At 39.1% G+C, this 6,418-nt stretch overlaps 1 protein-coding gene and 1 long non-coding RNA gene across 2 annotated transcripts in view; both read left to right on the top strand.

Annotated features, from left to right (window-relative positions):
* The window catches only part of pde3b (phosphodiesterase 3B), a 171,627-nt gene that overhangs the window by 12,140 nt on the left and 153,069 nt on the right, over positions 1-6,418 (top strand). The window lies entirely within an intron of this gene.
* On the top strand, positions 3,323-5,404 carry LOC144017083 (uncharacterized). The gene is made up of 2 exons (XR_013283095.1): positions 3,323-4,902; positions 5,126-5,404. It is a non-coding gene; the product is annotated as an uncharacterized LOC144017083 (long non-coding RNA).

Here is a 6,418-nt window from a genome sequence, read left to right as displayed (position 1 = left end):
AACATTTGTTGAATTTGATAAACATTTCTTATCTGATCATGTAGAATAACATTTGTATTCAGCAAATGCTCATTGCTGACGAAAGAAGTGTAACCTAACATCTAGGCTTGTCACAAGAACCGATACTTCGGTGCCAAGTCGATGCCAAGATTCTGAAAATGTGACGGTACTGCCTTTTCTACAATACCCGAAGTACCGTTTGGTATCGAGGCGGCATATCTGGCCGAGTCTTTTGTGTTGTTTTGGGGGTATTTATTTATTTTATTATTATTATTATTTATTTATTTTTAACCCCACACGCACTCATTCACACAAGCTTACATCATGTAAACTGGGTGGATATGGGCGCTTATCTGGCAATCCACGTTACGTCTAATGACGTCACGTGACTACCCTCCAGCTGCATGAAGTAAGCTTGTGTGAATGAGTGGTTACAAAAAAATAAAAAATAAAAAATAACAAGGAAGTAAAGTAACATGCGTGCAACATGACAGTAGCCCGCACATCTGCGTCGTCTTCAAGTGCAGCGGCCCCTCAATTAGTTGAGGAGAAAAAACACCAAAGTCGCGAACACATCCATATATATATATATATATATATATATATATATATATATATATATATATATATATATAGCAACAAAAAATGTCCAGACTGTGTCTGTAGTTTCCTGTGGTTGTTTTACTTGTCATCATTGTGTTGGTGACATGCTGTGTTGCAAAGCCTTTCAGCAGTTTGTGAGCACTATTCATTTTTTGCTCATTGCTGCAAATGTAATATAGAATGCTCTTTTGAGTTTTACTGAACACCGGCATGCAGTGACATTACAGAAATGTGGATGTTTTGTATTCATAACCTTTAGAGAAAAGAATGACTATGATTTCAGATGAGGTGTCTTTGAGTTTTAAGACGTGACTCGTTGACCTGATCTGTTTCAAGTGCTATTTTGTGGAATGCTCCTGTAAGTGTTGGTTACACACATTTCAAACTGTTGCCAACTCTCCGATTAAAAAGTCATTCCGCCCCATGTTAATACTAATGCAAAAGAGAATGTTTAGAAAGCCAAAAAAAATCAGTGTTTTAAATATATATATTTTTTCAACTTCAGAGCTGCTCTTCCTCATCTGCAAGCTTAATATCAAATGACGGCAATCAGTGGCAGTATGATGTAAATAATATGGTACATTAGGGGTGCATAGACCTTAAAAAACAAAATTAATTGCCAACAGTTGCCTGCCAGTGGAGTAATGTCGATTGTCGAGGTTAGCTGCTTGTAAACCAATTTGAGGACAAGTCCGTACAAGGCTACTGCACCGTACGAGCTTAATATCGTTAGAGTACTTTGGTTCCGTGTTGTTCTTCCCCATTGTGTTTGTTTACATGCATTTTGATTGATGTCTTCTGTAAAGGTAAACACAGTTATATCGGTATGGGTCACTTGAAATGTTCATGTGAATGGGGGGGGGGGGGGGGGGGGGAAGATATCAGGACAGGTACAGTTCAATGGGTGAAAAAGGCTCAGGAAATTTGCTTTTACTGTTGTGCAAAAATAATGCCCCCCTTGCTTCCCCTTTCCCCTTGCAATCTCCATTTCCAGGGCAATTATCATGGATTAAATTCCCATGTAAAATCACACTGTCCCAACTACTGAGTCGTCTAAATTGTGCTTTAAACTTACAGTATCTTAATTCAAACTGTGTCTGCTGAGAGAAGTAATCAATAATTTAATGTAGATGATGTGAATGATTCTGAATCATAAATCAACATACCATAGTTAGTTTCTTGTTGTTGACTGTGGTGTGTTGTAGGTTGGATTATGGAGTGCTAGAGAGCATCGTACATGAAGGCACAATGTTGGACAATGCATACGTGTCCTCATGTCTTCACCAGCTGTCCTATATGTGGCTTGCTTTGTTTTCACCTTTTTAAGTGTGTGCGCCTGTATGTGAGAGTTCACTTAATGGGGCGAGAAGAAAACTACCACAGAAGCCGTTTGGATGACGTGTACAGCTGTCTGTGGGCAGATTTTGTCTCCCAAACAGCGTCACTACCCTGCACGACAGCAACCTCAAAACTTCACAGGTGTAGATGAGATTCAAATGCAGACCACATTTTAATATAACTGTTGTTAACAAATGCGTAGTGAAGCGTTGGAGAAAGGGTCAGGACTCTTTTTAACTGAGTTGAATAATGCAAGTGCAGATAGATCTCTCATTGCTTTGATTTGCAAAGAAAAATATGAGATATGAGCGTTGGATGGTGTCCACAATCTCAACTCAACTCACATCGCAACAAGCACCACTTTGGAAGCTAGTAAATAATTCTTCCAAAAAGGGGCTTCAAGCTGTCTAATGCCAAGCATGAAACTTTGCCTTAGGAAAGTCCGCTCTCTTAACTTTCACACGATGCAAAACTCCATTGTCAGGCTAACAAATACCATCGATGTTGCTCTGTTATATCCCCTGAAGTAACGGTTGTTTGAAGACAAACAATAAAGAAACACATGTAGACAAATGAAACAATACTCACAAGCATATATTCGTTATCCCTGGAAAAATTACAAATATAGTATAATGTTAATAGAACACATTGTATGTTGTCCCAGTGTACAATAATTACACCTCATATAATCCGTTTATTTCTTTAAATTTTCTCATGTTTTAATATATTATAATTAAATGCAACAGTGCTTTTTTTCTTCAATAAAAAAGAAAGGAGCACGATGAAAAAAATGTGTTGATTACCAGAGAACCTGAAGTGGAACTTACTTCGACATCTTTTTACCAAAACTGAACACTTCACAGGATGTGCACCGATGTGTGTGAACTGAATAAGTTGTATCAATTTGACGACTTACAGTATCTGCCGATCTCTCAGCATGTTTGGTCATCACCACAGTCATTCTAACTTGTCACTGACAGATGTTTCATGAGAGACGTATACATTTCAAACAAGTCACTCAGGGTCCACTGATGATATCGCATCAGCTCTTCATCTTCAGTCTCATACACGATTTACGCACAACCCCATGGCTTGTCTCGAGTCAGTAGAGTCAATAGAGGTCAATAATGTGGCCATTATTCTTGCAGAATTAAAATATATAGTGTTACAAATAGAATACATTAAAAGTAATATCTGGTATTAACGAGGACTGGGTTTAAAAAAAAAAAATCAATATCAAATCGATTTTCCTTTTCAAGCCTGATATTGATTCATGAAACCATGAATCAATTTTTTTAAATCTCTTTTTCCCATAAAATTCATAAGAAGATAGAATTTTAAAGGCTGAGGTTTTTTTTCTGTATTTTACGGTTTTCTTGACCTGACTTGTCGTACTTCAAGACAATACAGAATCTTTTTAATTTAGATTTACAGTTATAGAATTATGAAAATATTTTCCTCTCATCCTTTGTGATGGCAATGTTTGAGGGTCACTTAAGTGATTATAACACTAAATTATTTAACCAGATACTTCCTCCACATAATTAATTTGAAATGTAATGTTTCTGGAGTTTTCATGACGTCCTTGATATTTAAGAAGACTTGATGTTCCATAATTAATATTGGATTGAAGTGAAGCGAAGCGAATCTGAAAAAAAAATTGAAATAGAATCGAACTGAACTCTTGTGAATCGAATTCAAATCGATTGAGGGAATTAGAATCAATACCCAGCCCTAATATTAACACATCCAAAATGTGTTTACCCTCATTATATTCCAGGCTGAGAGACATGATTCCTTTGAAACAGTGCAGCATGTGCACCCTACATGGAATTCCATTTACCTGTAGTAAAGTTTGGTATCATGATGATAATATTTTTCCTCCATCCGGTGGCATCTATTGGAAATTACAAACCATTCTAGAGGCATGTGTTACGCCCGGGTCAGCAAGGGGAAGGGAAGTAACACAATAACAGAAAAATATAGAGTGAATAAACACTGGGTCGACTTTAACAGCTTACTAGTTTTAATTGAAGTTTCAGGCAGGGGTTTGACAAGGGAGTGAAAGTGGAGGGTGAACACACAATAACCGCATTTGACGGAGCGGAGGAGAAACAACAATAGCAGAAAGGGGAATAATACAAGAATACACAACGAGCACAAAACGGGGTACCCAGCTCACGGGTTTAACGAGTGTCTCAAAACAAAAGCCAACAACAAAAGAGACACCGACGAGGCGAGCTGCACTGATAAGTTCCAGCCGCCCCGAGGAGCGGCAACGCAGCGCTTTTTATTGTGGAGCAGTCCGGCCAGGTGGTGGTCGGCGATTGGCGGAGAGGGCTGGAACTGCTCAACCGAGGGCGTAGGGGCGGACGGCCACCGCCCAGGACGTCGCGCCAGCACATTCGTCCAATCAGCGCGTCGCGCTGGCACAGTCGTCCAATTCGGGTGTCGCGCTGGCGCATTCAAGCTGCAATCCCATTATACTGGCACCAGCGACACAAACACACACATACATAATAGGAGAGCGTAGCCGGCGGCGGGCCCGAGCCGACAGCCGTAACACATGTCAATTGTCACCTCACCACTGACTTCCAGATTTTCACTATTTGTGTAAGGTTGTGAATAGTTGTAACACTCTACAAGAAGAATTACAAGAAGCTTATCGGGTAGCTACTGTACATTGTGATGGCAAACGCTTGTCATTTTTATTGTGCTGAATGACTTTGAGCCGGTTACACAAGCACTCAACACAATCAGTTGTTCCTTAAGATAGACAACAGTGCGAGCTCCAGGTCACTTCCTGATTGGGGAGTCTGTAGATAGGCCGCTGTTCTGACAAACCAGCATACCCGTCGAAGTAGCATACCTCACACATCTGCGCACGCGCTACGCATGCGCAGTAGGCAATTACATCATCACGCTGTCGAACTCGTCGGAGCAGCATACCTCGGCTGACAAGTAAGTAAAAGTATGCAATAACTGATTATTTAGAACTGCATTTTACTTCGTTTTGTAATTAGTGAAAGTATTTTATTCAGAGAGTAAGTTTTGTTCTGCAGTTAGCGTCGTGGATCACTGTGCGTTATTATTATGGCACAGTGACCGTTAGATGCTTGTACTACACTTATTCAAAAACAATTTTGGGGCTTCACTAATGTGTGTTTTTTCTTCTTATTTTAAGGTGCAATGTGAATTCTGTCTGCGGTGGACACATGCTGAATGTGCAGAATAACGTTTTTAAGTGTAAAAAAAAAAAAAAGCAACTTAAATTGCTGACTTGCTACAGCCATCGCAGTTTGGAATCTTTTGAGACGGAGGTTGTGTAGTTTTTGTCACTTGATGTTTTTGTACTTTTAGCAAACTGGCAACGTGTATTGTAGTTTGTACATAAAATATGTTTCATAGTCCTCCTGCATCGGTTTTCATTTTGAATTCAACAATAAAGCTCATTTTTTTTCGAGTCTTCTCAAATGTTTCTTTCAAAATTAAGCAATGGTGTTCCAACTGGCAAATTATCTCACAGCCTGCAAAATATGTTCAATTAAATCTAGACAATTTTCTGTCATGTAGACAACTATCATACATAATGGGTATCGCTGCTGGAGCCAATATTTTGTTGTTTGATTATAATGTTGCCTTTTACACTAATTACAAATGACAATTGTGTCACCTAGTGGGCAGTTCGTGTGCAAGTCATTATAATGTGCATTCAGCCTCAGTTTGGTGAGGAAACTGTCATCCGCGCCTGCATATGGTTTTTGTTTGATTTATTGACAACAGTTTGTTTTGATATATAAAAAGTTTTCGTATGACGACCCTGTGCACATAAGCCGACACCTGAACGCAGCAGTCAGCAAAATGAACACAACGGAATGAGACGCAAAGACTTAAATCATCTAAAAATACAGAAATTCATGCAGATCGTTTGTGGGAGCGCATTGGCATATTGTCCTCTTAAGTTTTAATGTGGCTCTATAGTTGGCCTTATTTTTTCTTGACTAGTAAACTAAGGCAACAATGTACTGTGGGTGCCCATTTCAGCCATCAAAACAGCATACCGATGTTACAATCAGCCGTCAGAACAGCATGCTCGTGTTAAAACTAACTATACATATGCTTCTTTGGTAGCTCTAGTGTTTTTAATATGCATCTGTGTTTAGCCTAATTGCAGTGTATTATTATCATTTACGGGATCATCGTAACGTAGGAATGCTATTCTGACTACGTGTGCTAGCCCGATAGAGGCAGCTGTCAGATCAGCATACGGGTATGCTGATCCGACGAGGTATGCTGATCCGACAGAACACCGCCCTTGGTGGTTATCACACGCATACAAGAATAGATCATAAATGTTGAACATTAACAGTTAAGATTTACATTGGTCAATGTGATTTTTTTCTTGCTTGGAGGTTTTTTTTTTTGTTTTTTGTTTTTTCAACGGATTATGGGTAATTTTATGTGGAATGTGGGGTTG

Source organism: Festucalex cinctus, chromosome 4, assembly GCF_051991245.1.
Source record: "Festucalex cinctus isolate MCC-2025b chromosome 4, RoL_Fcin_1.0, whole genome shotgun sequence".
Taxonomy (NCBI): Eukaryota; Metazoa; Chordata; class Actinopteri; order Syngnathiformes; family Syngnathidae; genus Festucalex; species Festucalex cinctus.
This window is presented reverse-complemented; position numbering and strand designations above follow the sequence as displayed.